Source organism: Carassius carassius, chromosome 31 (genome assembly GCF_963082965.1).
Source record: "Carassius carassius chromosome 31, fCarCar2.1, whole genome shotgun sequence".
NCBI lineage: Eukaryota > Metazoa > Chordata > Actinopteri > Cypriniformes > Cyprinidae > Carassius > Carassius carassius.
Genome location: NC_081785.1, coordinates 31,021,291 through 31,039,514, shown reverse-complemented (window position 1 = coordinate 31,039,514; position 18,224 = coordinate 31,021,291). Strand labels below are relative to the sequence as shown.

General features: G+C 40.5%; 1 long non-coding RNA gene across 2 annotated transcripts; it reads right to left on the bottom strand.

Annotated features, from left to right (window-relative positions):
• Window positions 1-16,172: 16,172 nt before the first annotated feature.
• Window positions 16,173-17,226, bottom strand: LOC132112166 (uncharacterized). Of its 2 annotated transcripts, XR_009424908.1 has the most exons (4): window positions 17,135-17,226; window positions 16,503-16,535; window positions 16,316-16,409; window positions 16,173-16,234 (listed from the first exon to the last, which is right to left on the bottom strand). It is a non-coding gene; the product is annotated as an uncharacterized LOC132112166 (long non-coding RNA). The 2 variants fall into 2 exon arrangements; XR_009424907.1 differs by lacking the exon at window positions 17,135-17,226 and having other exon boundaries at window positions 16,503-16,836.
• Between the last annotated feature and the right edge of the window lie 998 nt (window positions 17,227-18,224).

Genomic DNA, 18,224 nt, shown 5'->3' with positions numbered 1-18,224 from the left:
AAAAATGAAAGTTTCAGACTCGTCCTGCAAAATGTGGTATCGGTTCATCCCTAATTAAAGTTATTAAAAATATATATGATTTCAATATGAAAATAATTTTACCCCATTAACGCTGCAGCCCGTCTGAGATAAAGAGCGTTTTCACATGGCTATGAGCATGATATTAAGTATATAAGTATATAATACAACTTTGATTCTTCAGGTCGATCATCTATAAATGTGTTTCAGTATCTTCTGAAGGGTTAAGAGGATTGTGAGGAGTGTGAACGGAGCGAGGCCGGTGGAGGGATCGGAGATGAGCGACACCTGCTCCACTCACCGGTCTCGAGTCTCACGCAGACTGATTGTCCGCCGGTTCCCGCCTCCTTCTTCCCGATGATTATGAAGGTTTCATTTGTTACAAGGATTCCCCAAACCTGACAGTGAAACATCAGATACCATGATATACTCTATATGGAATTTGAGTTAAAAAAATGAAGATATTTGTTCGATGTTTGATAAGTGCTGATCGAAATCCAAACAAGTAGTGCTTGAAAGGTCCTTGAGAGTCCTGGGATTTCATTTGACAGAATCTGTACTAACCCTGAGAGTTAATCATGTACAAGACATTAGAAAATGACAGAATTTACAAAACATCCTTAAAATGATAGTATATCACTTGCTAATCATTTATGAGTGTTTTGTAAATGATTAGTTCATCATTATTTAACCACTGACTTGAACGTTATTATAAAGCGTTCCCCTCTTTGGCAACTCAAAATCAAACCTGTACGCCCATAACTCCCTGAGCAGCTGATGCTACTCTGCACACGCAAATTGTTCAATCAGGTAGACCTAGAACACAATGCAACAGTGCGTCAGTGAAAACGGACGGACTAGGTCACTTATTTAGTAGGAAAAAGTAGGCTACTAAAAATATTCCTGTTAACTGTCGAGCTAATCATGATAATAATAAAAAGCCTAGCTTTTTGACATGCAGTAAATCTTCAAACTTGCTGTGAGACTCCCGCCGTCTGATTCCTTCAGTTTGTGGCCGTCACTGTAAACGCTGTTGATCATAGGTCACTTCTAGAAAGTGGAGATGCCAACTTCTGGCACAGTCTTGGGGTGAAACAGTGGCGTACCTGCACTTGTGCATATAAATGCAACTCCGGTGGAAGTTTAGGGATTGGAATCACAGTGGATTGTCATGTCAAGAGAAACGCACCCCAGGTGTGGGCAACAGGCCCATCATGTTCTCAAAGTAAATGCATGCAAACGTATTGGCTGCCTGGTGCTTCTGATAGCTGTGCTCGTGTACATTTATCTTGGATCTCCATCATAATAATAATAATAATACACACTGATGGAATGGCGTTTTGTTTGAGTTGTGTGGGTTGTAAATGACCATGTGAGTTGTATTTTAATTTAGTGTTGATTTTGGGATGGTTAACCTAACACCTAAGGTCTCTGCTGCAACATATAGCTTGAAGTCACTTTGAATAAAAGCATCAGCTAAATGACGTAATGTAATGTAATGTAAACCAGGACTAAATGAAAAGTAAATAGAGTTTACCCACTGCTCAAATGTCAAAAATAGAGTTTATCTACCGGTTTATGTAATGTAATGTTAAGAGTTTACCTCCAAATAGATTGTTATAGGACCTTAACAAACTTAAAATATTACAAAACCACATTGATTTATCCACATACAATATGTGCTCTGATCAAGGGACCGTTTAATACCACTGATATTGTTTGAACATGTTGGATGTCTTTTTTAATGACCTGGATCATGAATTCATAGTTTACTCACCTCTTATTTTAACCTCCACAACCCTGTTTATAACTTTGTAAGTCACGTTTCTTTTTCATTTAATCTCCTTCATACCCATCTCAAATATTGTATTGTGTAAGCATACTTGGCTTTGGACGCTACATACCATAATCATAAACATATCTGTGTGTTTGATTACAGGTGCTGTGAGGAACAACACTGTGACCCGGTCAGCCACGGATGCAGAGGTCACCAAGCATCAATCCGGTTACAAATGCAAGGCAATGCAGATTTAAGCTTAGGTTTATATTGCTGTAGTAGCCTAGGCTAGACATAGTGATAGTTTATCTAACAATTTAGTTTATCCTATATTATCCTACAGCAAGAACAGAAGGGATCTTGAAAATGAGATAAACGGGTCCAAAACGGACCCGGGCCAGATGAGACAGTATTTTTGTCCGTGGCGGATATGTGTTTCAATTTGCGGGAGGTAAGGTTTTAATCGCGGATGCAGCGTGGAGCAACGGCGGGTCCGCGATCCTCCTTCGTGTCGGATCCGTCAGTGCGCGCAAGTGGTCGCCGATACGGGTCCGTTCCGGAAGCCGCGATACCTCCGCTGCCGAGTCCTTTTGCTGTTTGATCAGAATTATCATGTTAGGCTCAAATGATTCGCGAACCTGCTCCGAACTCCCGAACTGACTCAAATGATTCGCGAACACGCTACGAACTCCCGAACTGACTCAAATGATTCGCGAACACGCTACGAACTCCCGAACTGATTCAAATGATTCGCGAACACGCTACGAACTCCCGAACTGACTCAAATGATTCGCGAACACGCTACGAACTCCCGAACTGACTCAAATGATTCGCGAACACGCTACGAACTCCCGAACTGACTCAAATGATTCGCGAACACGCTACGAACTCCCGAACTGATTCAAATGATTCGCGAACACGCTACGAACTCCCGAACTGACTCAAATGATTCGCGAACACGCTACGAACTCCCGAACTGATTCAAATGATTCGCGAACACGCTACGAACTCCCGAACTGATTCAAATGATTCGCGAACACGCTACGAACTCCCGAACTGATTCAAATGATTCGCGAACACGTAACTCCCCGATTAACCACCATAGTACTATAAATCGTTATGAAAACGAACGAGCTAGTCACGACTGTTTCCCGAAACCATGGTACCTGTGTCGCAGATCCATAGTTCAAACTACGCTGGTTTGAGCCGTCGTTCTTCTTCTTCTTCGATCTAATGGCAGATGGGAGACATGAGACGAGCACATACCGCCACCTTCAGTAATTTGGTTTTATTTTCTCTTTTCTTCGACTCGAATTACGCGTTTGAAATGATGTTACGTAGGAGTCGAGTAATAGCGAATCATTCATTTGTTCTGCAATACATTATATACACACACAGAGTTAAAAATGTGCTCGATCCCAATGTCAATAATTTCACAATTTCATATACATACTATTCCTTATTTAATAGTGATAGGCTACTTAACCACAATTTTAAAAATATGTTTTTTTAACTGTGGTGTACTGTTGTGGACACCTGATGCTTATTGTGCTAAATTTTTCCTATTTAAGTCTCCTTGCCATTCTGCCATGTGTTAATGAAAATTACTAGAAACCCAAATTTTCAAAGCATGAAATTGCAGTTCTTTTGGAGGAGGTGGAAAATAATAAAGTCCAGCTATTTTCAAAGCTGCAAAACAGCATTACAAATGCTGACAAAAATAAAATCTGTGCAGAAATCACTCCAAAAATAAATGATGCTGGCTATGGATACGAACAAAGCCTAGAAGTCAGGAATAATGGAGGGACTTTACAATGTGACAAAACGGAGGGCTACGGCACGTAAGAGGGAAGCAAACAAGACTGATGGGGTATCAGTTCAGTTCCTCCTGTCCCAGAGGAAGAGAAAGTTTTGGCCATCCTGGGGCCTGTTGCAATGGAAGGATCCTTGGAGGTACACATGTGCATCATCCAGGCCTTTGCCTTCAAAGTTCAGGCCCTCTCCAGCCTGGCCTTTCAACATCAGGCTTCACATCTTCAGAGAGCAATAAGAAGAAACAACGCTTTAAATTCAGTTGTTAGCTACACTCCATTATTATGCTGTTGGAAATGTCTGGAGGTGGTGGGTGATGGCCTGATGGATGGGTGATGGAAGCACACATGACTCTTTTGTGTGGGCCACTTCTGCAGTTTGCAGGTGGCTGAAGAGGGTGCATGGCTCTGGTGATAGCTGGCTGCTGGAGACAGAGGAAAATCCTCTTCACCCATATCTCCTGACACCTGGGCAGCATCCAGCCACCACTGCAGTTTAAAACATTTGTTTAATCTGACACAACATCTGTTAAATATTTGGTTTATTTGCCGATATGCATTAAATGAACACTTAAATTATTTTTTAAATACTTTTGCAAACAGTGTATATACTGTATCTCTCTCTCTCTATATATATATATATGTGTGTGTGTGTATGTATGTATGTATTCACACACAAACACATTTGTAGAGAGTATTCTATATTCTAATTCTGTAAAAACAACAAAATCACTCACTTATCTATACGTTTTTGTCACTTTATAATATTTAGGTACATTCATTTAAAATTAAAAAATAATTGTGATGTGAGAGTTAACATTTAATATAAGTGACAACCTCTAACACACTGTTTTACCAATATTGTTATATGACAAATATGTCTTTTGGACTGTTTTACTCACTTGACAAACTCACCGTTTCTTTGCACAAACGAAACAATGGCTGCGTTCTAATCGGTAAGATTAATGCTTTCAGAGAGCACTTCGGAGGGAGAATAATAGTGAGGGCCACGCTGCTATATAGTTCAGAATCAGAATCAGAATGAGCTTTATTGCCAGGTATGTTCACACATATGAGGAATTTGTTTTCGTGACAGAAGCTCCGCAGTGCAACATAACAGCGACAGAACAAAAAACACAATAAGGAATAAAAAATACAAAAAAATACAAATAGGTGGGTAAGGATTGACAATATACAAATTGACAATGTATGGCAGTTATATTAAAAAGAGCATTTATGTATGTACATGTATATTATGTGTAAAAGTTTTAACTGTACGCTAAGTATGTGTGTTTGGATAAATAAGTGTATGTGTATATAAATATAAATATAAGTAGTATAGTGTGTTCCATGTATGTACATGTATATTATGTGCAAAAGATTTACGTGTACGCTAAGTATGTGTGTTGGATAAAAAGTGTAGTGTATATAAATATAAATAGTGTAGTGTGTCCCACAGTTATTATCAGCTGTTCATAAGATGGATTGCCTGAGGGAAGAAACTGTTCCTGTGTCTGGTCGTTCTGGTGCTCAGTGCTCTGTAGCGTCGACCAGATGGCAACAGTTCAAAGAGGGAGTGTGCTGGATGTGAGGGGTCCAGAGTGATTTTAACAGCCCTTTTGCTCACTCTGGATAAGTACAGTTCTTGAATAGATGGGAGAGTTGAACCGATAATTCGCTCAGCAGTCCGGACTACCCTCTGTAGTCTTCTGAGGTCAGATTTAGAAGCTGAGCTGAACCAGACAGTTACTGAAGTGCAGAGGATGGATTCGATGATGGTGGAGTAGAACTGTTTCAGCAGATCCTGTGGCAGGTTAAACTTCCTCAGCTGGCGAAGGAAGTACAACCTCTGCTGGGCCTTTTTCACAATGGAGTCAATGTGAATGTCCCACTTCAGGTCCTGAGAGATAGTGGTGCCCAGGAACCTGAATGACTCCACTGCAGTCACAGTGCTGTTCATGATGGTGAGTGGGGGGAGTGCAGGGGGGTTTCTCCTGAAGTCCACGATCATCTCCACTGTTTTGAGCGTGTTAAGCTCCAGGTTGTTGAGAGTGCACCAGACAGCCAGCTCTTTAACCTCCTGTCTGTAAGCAGACTCGTCACCGTCCTGAATGAGGCCGATGAGTGTGGTGTCATCTGCAAACTTCAGGAGCTTGACAGAGGGGTCCTTAGATGTGCAATCGTTAGTGTAATAATGCAGGAGGGTGGATGCAGGAGGTGTGCTGCCTGGCTGTACAGGGAGAAGAGCAGTGGGGAGAGAACACAGCCCTGGGGAGCTCCGGTGCTGATTGTACGGGTGCTGGATGTGTATTTTCCCAGCCTCACTAGCTGCTGCCTGTCTGTCAGGAAGCTGTTGATCCACTGACAGACGGAGGTGGGCACGGAGAGCTGAGTTAGTTTGGGCAGGAGGAGGTTTGGGATGATCGTGTTGAAGGCAGAGCTGAAGTCCACAAACAGGATCCTCACATAGGTCCCCGGTCTGTCTAGGTGTTGCAGAACATAATGCAGTCCGATGTTTACTGCATCGTCCACAGACCTGTTTGCTCTGTAGGCAAACTGAAGAGGATCTAGCAAGGGTCCAGTGATGTCCTTCAGGTGGGCCAGCACCAGTTTTTCAAATGACTTCATGACCACAGACGTTAGAGCCACAGGCCTGTAGTCATTTAGTCCTGTAATTTTGGGTTTCTTGGGGATGGGGATGATGGTGGAGCGTTTGAAGCATGAAGGGACTTCGCACAGCTCCAGCGATCTGTTGAAGATCTTTGTGAAGATGGGGGCCAGCTGGTCAGCACAGGATTTCAGACAGGCTGGTGTAACACAATCTGGGCCTGGTGCTTTTTTCCTTTTCTGCTTCCTGAAGACCTGGCGCACCGCATCCTCGCTGATCTGTATTGCAGGTGTGGGGAAGAGGGGGGATGCAGGAGGTGTGAATGGTGAGAGCGGTTGATTGGAGAGGTGTTCAGGATGGGTTGCAGGAGCTGTGAATGGTGTGAACGGTTGTGTGGAGAGGCATTCAGGGTTGGTTGCAGGAGCTGTGAATGGTGAGAGCGGTTGATTGGAGAGGTGATCAGGATGGGTTGCAGGAGCTGTGAATGGTGTGAACGGTTGTGTGGAGAGGCATTCAGGGTTGGTTGCAGGAGTTGTGAATGGTGTGAACGGTTGTGTGGAGAGGCATTCAGGGTTGGTTGCAGGAGTTGTTATTGGTGTGAACGGTTGATTGGAGAGGTGATCAGGATGGGTTGCAGGAGCTGTGAATGGTGTGAACGGTTGTGTGGAGAGGCATTCAGGGTTGGTTGCAGGAGCTGTGAATGGTGAGAGCGGTTGATTGGAGAGGTGATCAGGATGGGTTGCAGGAGCTGTGAATGGTGTGAACGGTTGTGTGGAGAGGCATTCAGGGTTGGTTGCAGGAGCTGTGAATGGTGAGAGCGGTTGATTGGAGAGGTGTTCAGGATGGGTTGCAGGAGTTGTGAATGGTGTGAACGGTTGTGTGGAGAGGCATTCAGGGTTGGTTGCAGGAGTTGTGAATGGTGTGAACGGTTGTGTGGAGAGGCATTCAGGGTTGGTTGCAGGAGTTGTTATTGGTGTGAACGGTTGTGTGGAGAGGTGTTCAGGGCAGGTGATGGGTGTTCTTTCAAACCTGCAGTAAAACTCGTTCAGATCGTCTGCCAGTCGTTGATTCTCCACAGTGCTGGGGGGTGGTGTCTTGTAGTTGGTGATCTTCTTTAGACTTTTCCACACTGATGCGGAGTCGTTCAAAGTGAACTGAGTCCTTATTTTTTCCTGTAAGCTTCTTCTTTGGCCTGACGGAGCTGTCTGAGTTTTGCAGTGAACCACGGTTTGTCATTGTTGTAATTTAGTTGAGTCTTGGTAGGAATACACATATCCTCACAGAAACTGATATATGATGTTACGGTCTCTGTGAGTTCGTCCAGATCGGTGGAAGCAGCTTCAAAAACACTCCAATCAGTGAGGTCAAAACAAGATTGTAAATCCTGCTCTGCTTCATTAGTCCATCTTTTTACCGTCCTTAATACAGGTTTAGCTGATTTTAGTTTCTGCCTGTAGGTCGGTATAAGATGAACCAGAAGGTGATCAGAACGTCCCAAAGCTGCTCGTGGAACAGAGTGAAATGCATCCTTTATTGTTGTGTAACAGTGATCCAGTATATTACTGTCTCTGGTGGGACAGGTAACATGCTGTCTGTATTTTGGCAGTTCACGGGAGAGATTGGCTTTATTAAAGTCCCAGAGAATGATTAAAACAGAGTCTGGGTGTTGTTGTTCTGTCTCTGTGATCTGATCAGCGAGTTTCTGTAAAGCTGAGCTCACGTGCGCTTGAGGAGGGATGTAAACACTAACCAGAATGAACGAATGAAACTCCCGCGGCGAACAGAACGGCTTGCAGTTAATGAAGAGCGTTTCGAGATTTGAGCAGCACGTCTTCTTTAACACAGTTACATCTGTACACCACCGTTCATTGATGTAAAAGCATGTCCCGCCGCCGCGCGATTTCCCCGTTGATTCTGCGTCGCGATCCGCTCTAAACAGCTGAAAGTCCGGCAGATGGAGCGCGCTGTCCGGTATGGCGTCATTCAGCCAGGTTTCCCTGAAACACAGAGCAGCAGAGTGTGTGAAATCTTTATTTGTCCGAGAAAGCAGAAGCAGTTCGGCCGTTTTGTTGGGTAGAGAGCGGAGATTTGCCAGATGGATGCTAGGCAACGGCGTTCGAAATCTGCGTTTTCTGAGTCTCACGAGCGCTCCCGCTCGCTTTCCCCGTCTGCGCGTCCTCTTGAAGCGTGTGATCAGCGCAGCCGCTCCGCCGACAAGAATGTCCAGCAAAACATCAGAATAGTCGAAAACCGGTGAAATATTAGTTCCAAACTGAATTTGTAATAATAATAAAAAAAAAGGCGAATTATGTAATAAACTTAAACCACAACTTTACGTCTTTTAAATCACTCAAAGTGGATGGTGAAATCTTCTAAATGAATAGGGCATAGGGTCGATAACTGTGAATAGAACACAGCCCAGGTGCGGCACAATCAATGACGTCGACACAGCAAACTAACGACGAACTATGATTCTAACCACAGGTGAGCTGTGTCCCAAAGTGAAGTGCATGGACTCTGAAGTGCGCATTTGAAGTGCGAATGCGTCACAGGTGGACTCCGAGGTGCGATTGCGTCACAGCGTCACGACGTAAGCTGTCCCAAAGTCAGAATGCGCACTTCGAAGGGCGTATTGGAAGTGTGAATGCGTCACCGCGGTGCAACGAAGGCTGACGAATTTCAAAAGCGACTTCAAATGCGCCCTTCAGTTCCCATGAGAATGAAGTGTACATCTATGGACACTTCGCACCCTACCATATCCCAGAATCACTTGCGTGCATATGACGACGGTGGCAGGTGAGAGTTCTGTGGAGGACTTCACATTAATATGTAAGTAGGCTATTGTATTTTCATTCACTCAAATACATAGCGAAAGTGTTAAAAGGGTTTTTATTTTATTTTTTTTACATAAAGCCCAAAAAACAATAAGACAGCCGCTATATAAGACAATGGTCTTTCTCTTTGTTGTGTTTTTGAAGTGCTGTCATGCAAGAGATGTCTACAAATGTTTTAACCAAACTTTAGCAGTTCAGTATTTTGTGTGCACGGCCTGCTGTGTCATATTTTCTATTGTTAAGATTACACACCTGTCTTTATATTTTTAAGTGTTTCCATTTTCTCTTGTTTTATTACTATTCTGGAGCGAGTGAGCCTGGGAAAGACTTAAAAATACAGTTAATTGAACTTTTTTTTTTGCTGAAATTCATTGTGCTGTTGTTGTTAACAGGCATGGTTTATTTGCTAAAGTGTCCTGGGACAGGTGAGGGAGCGAGTGGAGCTGCTCAGGGAGGACATCAATCTCCAGAGAGAGAGAGAAGAGCGCAAGTTTTCTCTTCTTAAGATACATTCAAATACATTCTTCATTAGCCAAGAGATAACCGTAGGCTAAAAATGTGTATATTACAGTTTTTCAATATATATTTTTTAAATGTCATATTGTCAATGGAATAACCTAATTTCTCTAGTTTATTTTTGTGATGCAAGTTAAAAATGAAATGCATAAGTTGTATACATTTTTATTTTTTAGTGTGTAATTTATTCATAAATAAGCCTGAGTACTTTCTGTACATTTTGTATTTTTGTTTTTCATATTCACGTGTAAATAAAAGAAAAGTACTCATGTACATTGTAATTTTTTTTTGAATGCAGCTTATACATTTTTCCACAAAACATTCTATGTATTTATTTTTTTGTCTTGTAAATGTTTTTTTACACATTAAAACAAATAGTTCTATACATAACTGAATGTACTTTTTACAACCATTTACTGCATAGCTTAGGTTTAACATCAGAAAAACACCCTCAGTTTGAGCCCAGCGCTGCCTCCATGTGTTCTGGGGTCTTCAGGAGGTCCATCTCTTGGTGAATGGTCCTCAGAGACTCGGAGGATAATGGGGTGACAGTGGAAAGAGGCGCATGTCAAACTCTCTGGAGAGCATCTTTATGATGTGCCACTGGCAAACAGATCAGAAACACCAGGGTCTGGATTGTGGCAACCATCACTGTTGGCGTTCACTTCTCAGAAGATCCACTGTCAGGGCCTCGCTGCTCAGCACAAAACCTTTAAAACCTGTCCAGCGCTGGCACATTCAGCTCTATCCTTCAGTACAGGGGTCTGGTCCGATTTAGGGAAGGAAGGAAAAGAGAAATTGTTTAGAGCTATGACAACATAATTAGTACACAAAATATTGAGATACTTTTAAACTATAATAACTACTAATACCATATTGGGGAAAAACTACTAGTTGTCATATTTAAAACCTTAGAAAGGCTAGAAAGGCTTAGCTAAAGGGACAGTTCACCCAAAAATAAAAATGCCAACCTGGAACAACTTAAGTGAGTAAATGCTTACAGAATTTTCATTTTTGGCTGAACTGTCCTTTAAGTAAAAGTATTATCTTGTATACTCTAATATACTTAAGGTATTGAGAGTAAAACTGTTGGGTAGTTTAATCTACAACAATACATCATGTTGTAAAAGACCATATTTTTGTAGTGCTGCTGTCCTGTGAGAAAGAAAAAAACATAGTACTTTATATTTGTACGAGTATACTTTACGAATGTACTTTCTTACCGTTTTAAAAATGAAAGTAACACAATTTCTTGTGAGAATATTAATACATTATTGTGACTATATGAAAGACTGCATCTGCAGGACTGGGACTGGTCAAACAGAGCACTGTCAGCGGTCACAGATGCCACTGAACATTAACCTGTACTATGCTAAAAAAAGCATAGTCTCCACCTATCCTGACAGGATTGTGCTCTCGTCAGCTCTCCTCTCGCACCGTTGCTATGCGACAGAGCGCTAATCTCCTCTCGCACCGTTGGTATGCGACAGAGCGCTAATCTCCTCTCGCACCGTTGCTATGCGACAGAGCACTAATCTCCTCTCGCACCGTTGCTATGCGACAGAGCACTAATCTCCTCTAGCACTGTTGCTATACGACAGAGCGCTAATCTCCTCTAGCACCGTTGCTATGCGACAGATAGCTAATCTCCTCTAGCACCGTTGCTATGCGACAGATCGCTAATCTCCTCTAGCACCGTTGCTATGCCCTTCGCGCACTTCGGAGACCGGTCTTCGAAGTCCGTGGTCTTCGAAGTGCGTACACTCAACTTTGGGACACAGCTGTGGAGAGCTGTCGTTCCAACGACACAAGTTTGCGATGCAGTTTGCGAATGTTCGTTTGAACTATGGTTTCGTAAAAAACACCAAATCGTGGAACTACGTTGGTAACGACGGAACTTGCGACCATAGCTGGCTAACGATGCTTTTGGGAAACGCACCCGATTCAAATGATTCGCGAACACGCTACGAACTCCCGAACTGATTCAAATGATTCGCGAACACGCTACGAACTCGCGAACTATTTCAAATGATTCGCGAAAACGCTACGAACTCCCGAACTACTCTTAGAAAAAAGGGTTCATTGGGGTTCGATATAGAACCATTGGGTTCTTTACTCAACTCCAAAGAACCTTTTATGCTAAAAAGGTTTTAGAATGACAAGAAAGAACCCTTTTGGCACAAAGGTTCTTTCATTCATATATTACATTATTCTGCAACATTTTGTATTTGTAATTAAATTATTGTTTGTAGTAACTTAATATCACATTTTAATCATGCTGATTTTTGGAGAAAAACTGAAATGGCACTCTTCGTGTGATATTGATTAACTACATAGAATGATATAAATATATACATTTTCTAACCCCCATATCTTGAATATTGTGATCATTCACATGCATTCATAAATGCATTTGAATACACCGAATAATGCAGTGAAACTGACTTAAATGATTCGCGAAACCGCTTTGAACTCCCAAAATGACTCAAATGATTCGCGATCCCCAAAATGATTCGAGAACCCGCCACGAACTCCCGAACTGACTCAAATGATTCGAGAACCCACTACGAACTCCATGAACTGACTCAAATGATTCGCCATCCCGCTCCGAACTCCTGAACTGACTCAAATGATTCGCGATCCCGCTCCGAACTCCCGAACTGACTCAAATGATTCGCGATCCCCAAACTGACTCAAATGATTCGCGATCCCGCTCCAAAATCTCAAACTGACTCAAATGATTCGCGATCCCGCTCCGAACTCCCAAACGGTCTCAAATGATTCGCGATCCCCAAACTGACTCAAATGATTCGCGATCCCGCTCCGAACTTCCAAACGGTGTCAAATGATTCGCGATCTCCAAACTGACTCAAATGATTCGCGAACCTGCTACGAACTCACGAACTGACTCTTGGGTAATTTCTCTTGCTTCATGTCAAATTAATTTTGATAAATAAGTCGCAGGACCAGTCAAACTATGAAAAAAAAGTGTGACTTATAGTCCGGAAAATACAGTACTTATTTTCCCATTTGTGTGGATGACAGAAACATCATGCTACTTCCCAGCTAACACAGTTAGTCGTGACGACATAACTGGACCAGACCATATCCGTCGCAGCGACGTCCCAAATAACGTTCCAGCGACGTAACTTTGTGATTTCCATATCCGTCGTGGCGACGTTATAGTGGAACGTCGCTGGGACGTGATGAGTACGTCCTAACGACCAAACTGGCACATTATGAAAATGTGACATTACCGGATCATATTGGTCACAGCAACGTATTCCAAGGGAAGTCTTGGCCTAATGGTTAGAGAGTCGGACTCCCAATCGAAAGGTTGTGAGTTCGAGTCCCGGGCCGGCAGGAATTGTGGGTGGGGGGAGTGCATGTACAGTTCTCTCTCCACCTTCAATACCACGACTTAGGTGCCCTTGAGCAAGGCATCGAACCCCCAACTGCTCCCCGGGCGCCGCAGCATAAATGATGAACACTGCTGTGTGTGTGTGTGTGTGTGTGTGTGTGTGTGTGTGTGTGTGTGTGTGTGTGTGTGTGTGTGTGTACTGCTCTGTGTGTGTGTGCACTTTGGATGGGTTAAATGCAGAGCACAAATTCTGAGTATGGGTCACCATACTTGGCTGAATGTCACGTCACTTTCGTATTTTCACCTCACCATTACCTTGAAATACATAAAGAACTAATAAACTCAGTCAATCTCGGGTGCAAAAAATAAACCTTATGAAATCGAATTATAGGGGATTCATAGTAAATACATTAATTACATACATGAAATGCAAACAAATACAAAAACATTACATTCTAATATAAAATAGACAAAAACACACTGCATTCATTCACAAATCAACATTTATTCAGCACTACTTTCTACAAATACTAAGCTAAAACATGTTGAACATTGCACCTGTTCTTTAACCATGCAAAGTGTTTCTAAGTCATGAGCACAGAAAACTGAACACATCAAATCACAGATTACACAATATAAACAACAGAAAATGTTTGTCTTATTAAGGATGGGGATAGTTAATGACGTTATCAGTGAAAATTATGTATAATTATCAGTTATTGATACAACTCTACATAATTTGGTGCAACAAAAAATATATGATAAATAGATATGAAACAATTCAGCAGATACTGCACAAAGTAAAACTGTTTCGTGAGCGTCGTATATGAAGCTCCTGGTATAAATGCCTGGTGGTGATGTGCTTTAATTACACGGCATGCAGGACAATGTGTAGGCTAATTCCTGTACTATTTCATTCCCTCGATTTGCTGAATCATGTATTTATACATCAAGAGAACGAATTAGTAAATTGTGCATAGGATTTAGCAATTCGATGAAATGTAAAAGTAATGGTGCATGTTTTAGTACATCGAGGGAACGAATTAGTAAATCATGGACATGATCTCTTTCTTTTTCTTGCATGTCATGATCAGGGCTCTGTGCTCACTATCAGAGGATAAACCTAAACAATATAGCAATTACCAAAGAACCATCATTCTTGAGCTTCTCAGAAGAAAAACATTCATAAAGCGTAAAGATATGAAAAATGAACAATAGAGAGATTTCTAGCATCTCTCCTGTATTATTTGTTTTTAAGAGAATGAGCGTATGGACTTTCTGAGGAGAATGTGTGATCTCTGATTACTGACTGTGGAGAAGACTCTTTCAGACAGAGCTGAGGAGGCAGAGTTAGGTGCTGGACAGCCGATAGAGAAGAGGAAGAGTGTGTTTCTTACCCCAGCAGCAGAAAACAGGCTCTTCTGAGGGAAGGACAGGAGGCTTGATGCAGGGTTTAGCTGTGGAACAAGGCTTCTTCTCAGCACCTGATGTTCTTCAGGAAAGAGTTCCTCTAATGTAGAGTCAGACACTCAGATTTCTTGCAAACTGGAATCTTTTAATAACATTTAGCATATTATTGTAGCCATGTTCATTGTTTTTATTATAACACATGGCAAGTTTATGAGAAGATTGTTAAATGTGTTCTTCCTCCTCTTCTTCATCCTGGGCCTGCAGGGTCATCATCCTTCTCTGAGCTGATCATCTTGTTAATGTTGCTCATGTTCACAACAGTCAAACATCTGGAATCTTTTCTTTATGGTTTTCAAGAGAAGTCTCTTCTGCTCACCAAGGCTAAATTAATTTGATTCAAAATATATATATATAGTAAAAAAAAAAACAACAGTTTTCATACTCTTTTTCTAATATACTTTAAAATGTATTTATTGAAATAATTATGAGGCAAAGCTGAATTTTTCAGTAACTTTCCTCCAGTCTTCAGTGTCACATGATCTTTTTCATGTACTGATTTGCTGCTTGAGAAACATTGCTGATTATCATCAATCAGTGCATTCACATGCAGCTAATCGCATTACTGCCGCTCTGACCACAGTGTGCATCTGCTCATGACGTACATGATGTGCATCACATCTGCAGTTAGCTTACTACGGTCCTTAGTTCCACTGAACTCTATTTGTAAAATTACAAAACTCAACTTGTAATAAACAATGCACACATTCTCAAAGAACTTCCATCCTGGTGATTACTTCCTTCCCTCACTGCTGTCTTCTTCAGTCGTTCCCAGAACTCCTTGATTTTAATCTTTCCCTCAAATCTACACAAACAAACAAATCATTTATAGACGATTTGGATAAGTCACGAATTGCAATAGTTATATAACTATAATCACAATACTCGATTATATATATAATTATAAATATATATTGAATCAGCACACAAGTATCGGGATAGTATTGAATTGACAGATTAGCATATCATCCCATCATAGTTACTCCAGTCAGAACAATGAAACTCTCTTCAAGAGCGCACAATAACTCAGATTTAAAACTGTTAAAAAATGCTCAAAATATTGCACACATATAATACACAACATCAATATTTCTTCCCTTGGCGTTTTGAACATTTCTATGAGTAATGCTACACGCTGTGACTCTGTGTTGCGTCAAGCGCATCATTCTGCGCACTGGTTGTGTATAAGCACTGCGCACTGTATAAGAGCCATACCCTTTCGTATTATAATACATTAGCACAATGAAAAATTATCAAGTCTTTCTTATATATATATATATATATACACACACACTTTTGCACATGTTGTCATACCGGTGACTGAGTGTTGCTGCAATAGATTCATTTTGCAGCATTAAGGTTAACAATTAATCGATTAATTGATCGTTAATTTAAACTACGATCGATCATGGAAATAATTGAAAATTGACATCCCTACACAGAAGTATAGAAATTCTACATTGATTTTTAAAAAAAAATGCAAAAAACGACACTGATATTGGATCGGAATTACTGTCTCTTCTCATAGTGACAGCCAATCACATTAGTTTTCTGGTATTGCATGCACTCGATTGGCTCACGTCTGCGCTAGGGTATTTGCATAAGGCGTTCTGATTGGAGGACGGCTGCATTGGCGCTTGAAAAGTGTTCAACTTCTGTCATGACCAACGGACCCAGAACTAATTTCTCCATGCTTGACGTCACTCCATTTAAAAGTAAACGAGAGGCGTTGACTCCCCGTGTGAATGGGGCGTTATATGTCTGGATACCGCGGCACAAATCTTGATCCTGGATCCTTGCTGCCATCCACTCGGAGATGATTTGGATGATATGTGGTTGTGTCTAAAGGGTAATGAAGCAATGTTACAAGAATACTGATAGCAGCACTATTGATCCTGTAGCTTATATAAATGTTTTCAGTACCGAACAAGTCAGGAACCAAATTAGTACCAGTTCTTGAAACCCATCTCTACTTGTAATAGTTGTCTTGTTGCTGCTGCCCAAACTGTCTCTTCACCTGATGATAAATATATGTGTTCATTTTAAAGCAATAAGTAATACATTTAAATTACTAGGTGGTAACAAATATATTTCCCCATAAGGAACTCACTGAATCATTGACTCAACTGGTGGCAGTCAGGCCCTAAAAAAGTGAACAAGTTGTTTACTTTTTGTGAAAGGAAAGTATCAGATCAATTTGAGAATTAAACTAGCATTAAAAAGCGTGCATGTGAAAAACACCATCAACACCAATAATGAACAGATGACAGAATTTACAAGCCTGCCACTTGAGGGAGAAAAGGGGAAATTATTAATCCCACATACACTGAACATGATTTCGGCAGCCTCGGTCTAATTAACGTTAAACTTCATACAGCGGTTTATATTCAAGTTCACAGCATGGCTAGCATGAGCATCATCAAGAGCGAGCAGCAGACATTCAAACTAACTAATTAACCTACAACGGTTAAAAAATATATATAATTAGAAAGTGAATACTGTATAGTTTATCGTGTTAAATTTCAAATAATTTAAAACAGGTAAGGTTATATTCAATTTTAACAGTTAACGTTACCTTAGACCACCTCTGAGACTGCTTTTGAGCTAATTAACGAAACAGAGCATTTATTTATTAAATTGAATGAGAAAACCTACAAAAATACAAAACACTACTCCTCTTTGATGGCATCTAACATTATATCAGTTAAAATCTATGAATAAAAGTAGATTTATAGCGCTTACCTTTCCTCCGTGTCCGTCCGCTGGAAGTTGACCGTTACAAAATGACGGGCACGCGCACGTCCCGCACTTCACTCAGAAAGTGACGTGCGTTGCTAGTTTAAGGTTTAAATGTTCATTTGTCCTGTACTCTCTTTCATTAATAAACATTAATCACCATTTGATAAGTAATTTTTTTTGTTTTTAAACTGATGGCATATATATATATATATATATATATATATATATATATATATATATATATATATATATATACAATTCATGCCATCTTTTAACATGCTTGATGAATTTTTTGTATAACTTATTTCCCAAAAAATAGGCTGTTCAAATGGTATCTTAATAATAATAATACATGTTAGTGCAATAATATTAAGAGTTATCTGAAGACCAACTGACCACGTCGCTACAACGTCCCCAATGGGACTAACTAGCGACGTCTTTTGAGGACGTGCCCACGACATTTCTGGGAAGTTACCCGAGATTCCAAAAAAAAAAAATTTTTTATTTTTATTTTTTTATTATGCCTTAACAACATATACAGAACAATACAGCAGACAAAATAATAAAGCCAGGGAAATAAAGGAAGAAAGAAGAAAAAAAAAAAAGGCAAGACCATTACATTACTCAAATATTTTGAAGACAGAACATAAACGGACAGTTTTAGTAGCCTTTCTATTAGTACTACTTTGAATAGTACAAAAGTAATTTTCCAATTCTTTAAAAAACACTGTAAAACAGGGTTTTCTGTTAGAAAATTTACACTTATGGATGTGAAACTTAACTAAAAGAATAAACAGATTAATAACAAAGGCTTCGTTATTCACATTATCCTGAGTAAAATATCCAAAAACTACATTTTCAAATAGCAAAATAAAATTAGAGAGTACCTTTTCTTTGATAAACACGGAGACGTCATACCACAGCTTTTTAACAAAACTACAGTGCCAAAAGACGTGAGATACAGTTTCCAATTGCAAAGAGCAAAAAGAACAGAAAACATCAATATCCTTCTTAAATTCACTAAGAAAATGTTTAACAGGATAGAATTTGTGAATAATTTTGAAAGAAATTTCCTTTACCTTGTTTGTAACAA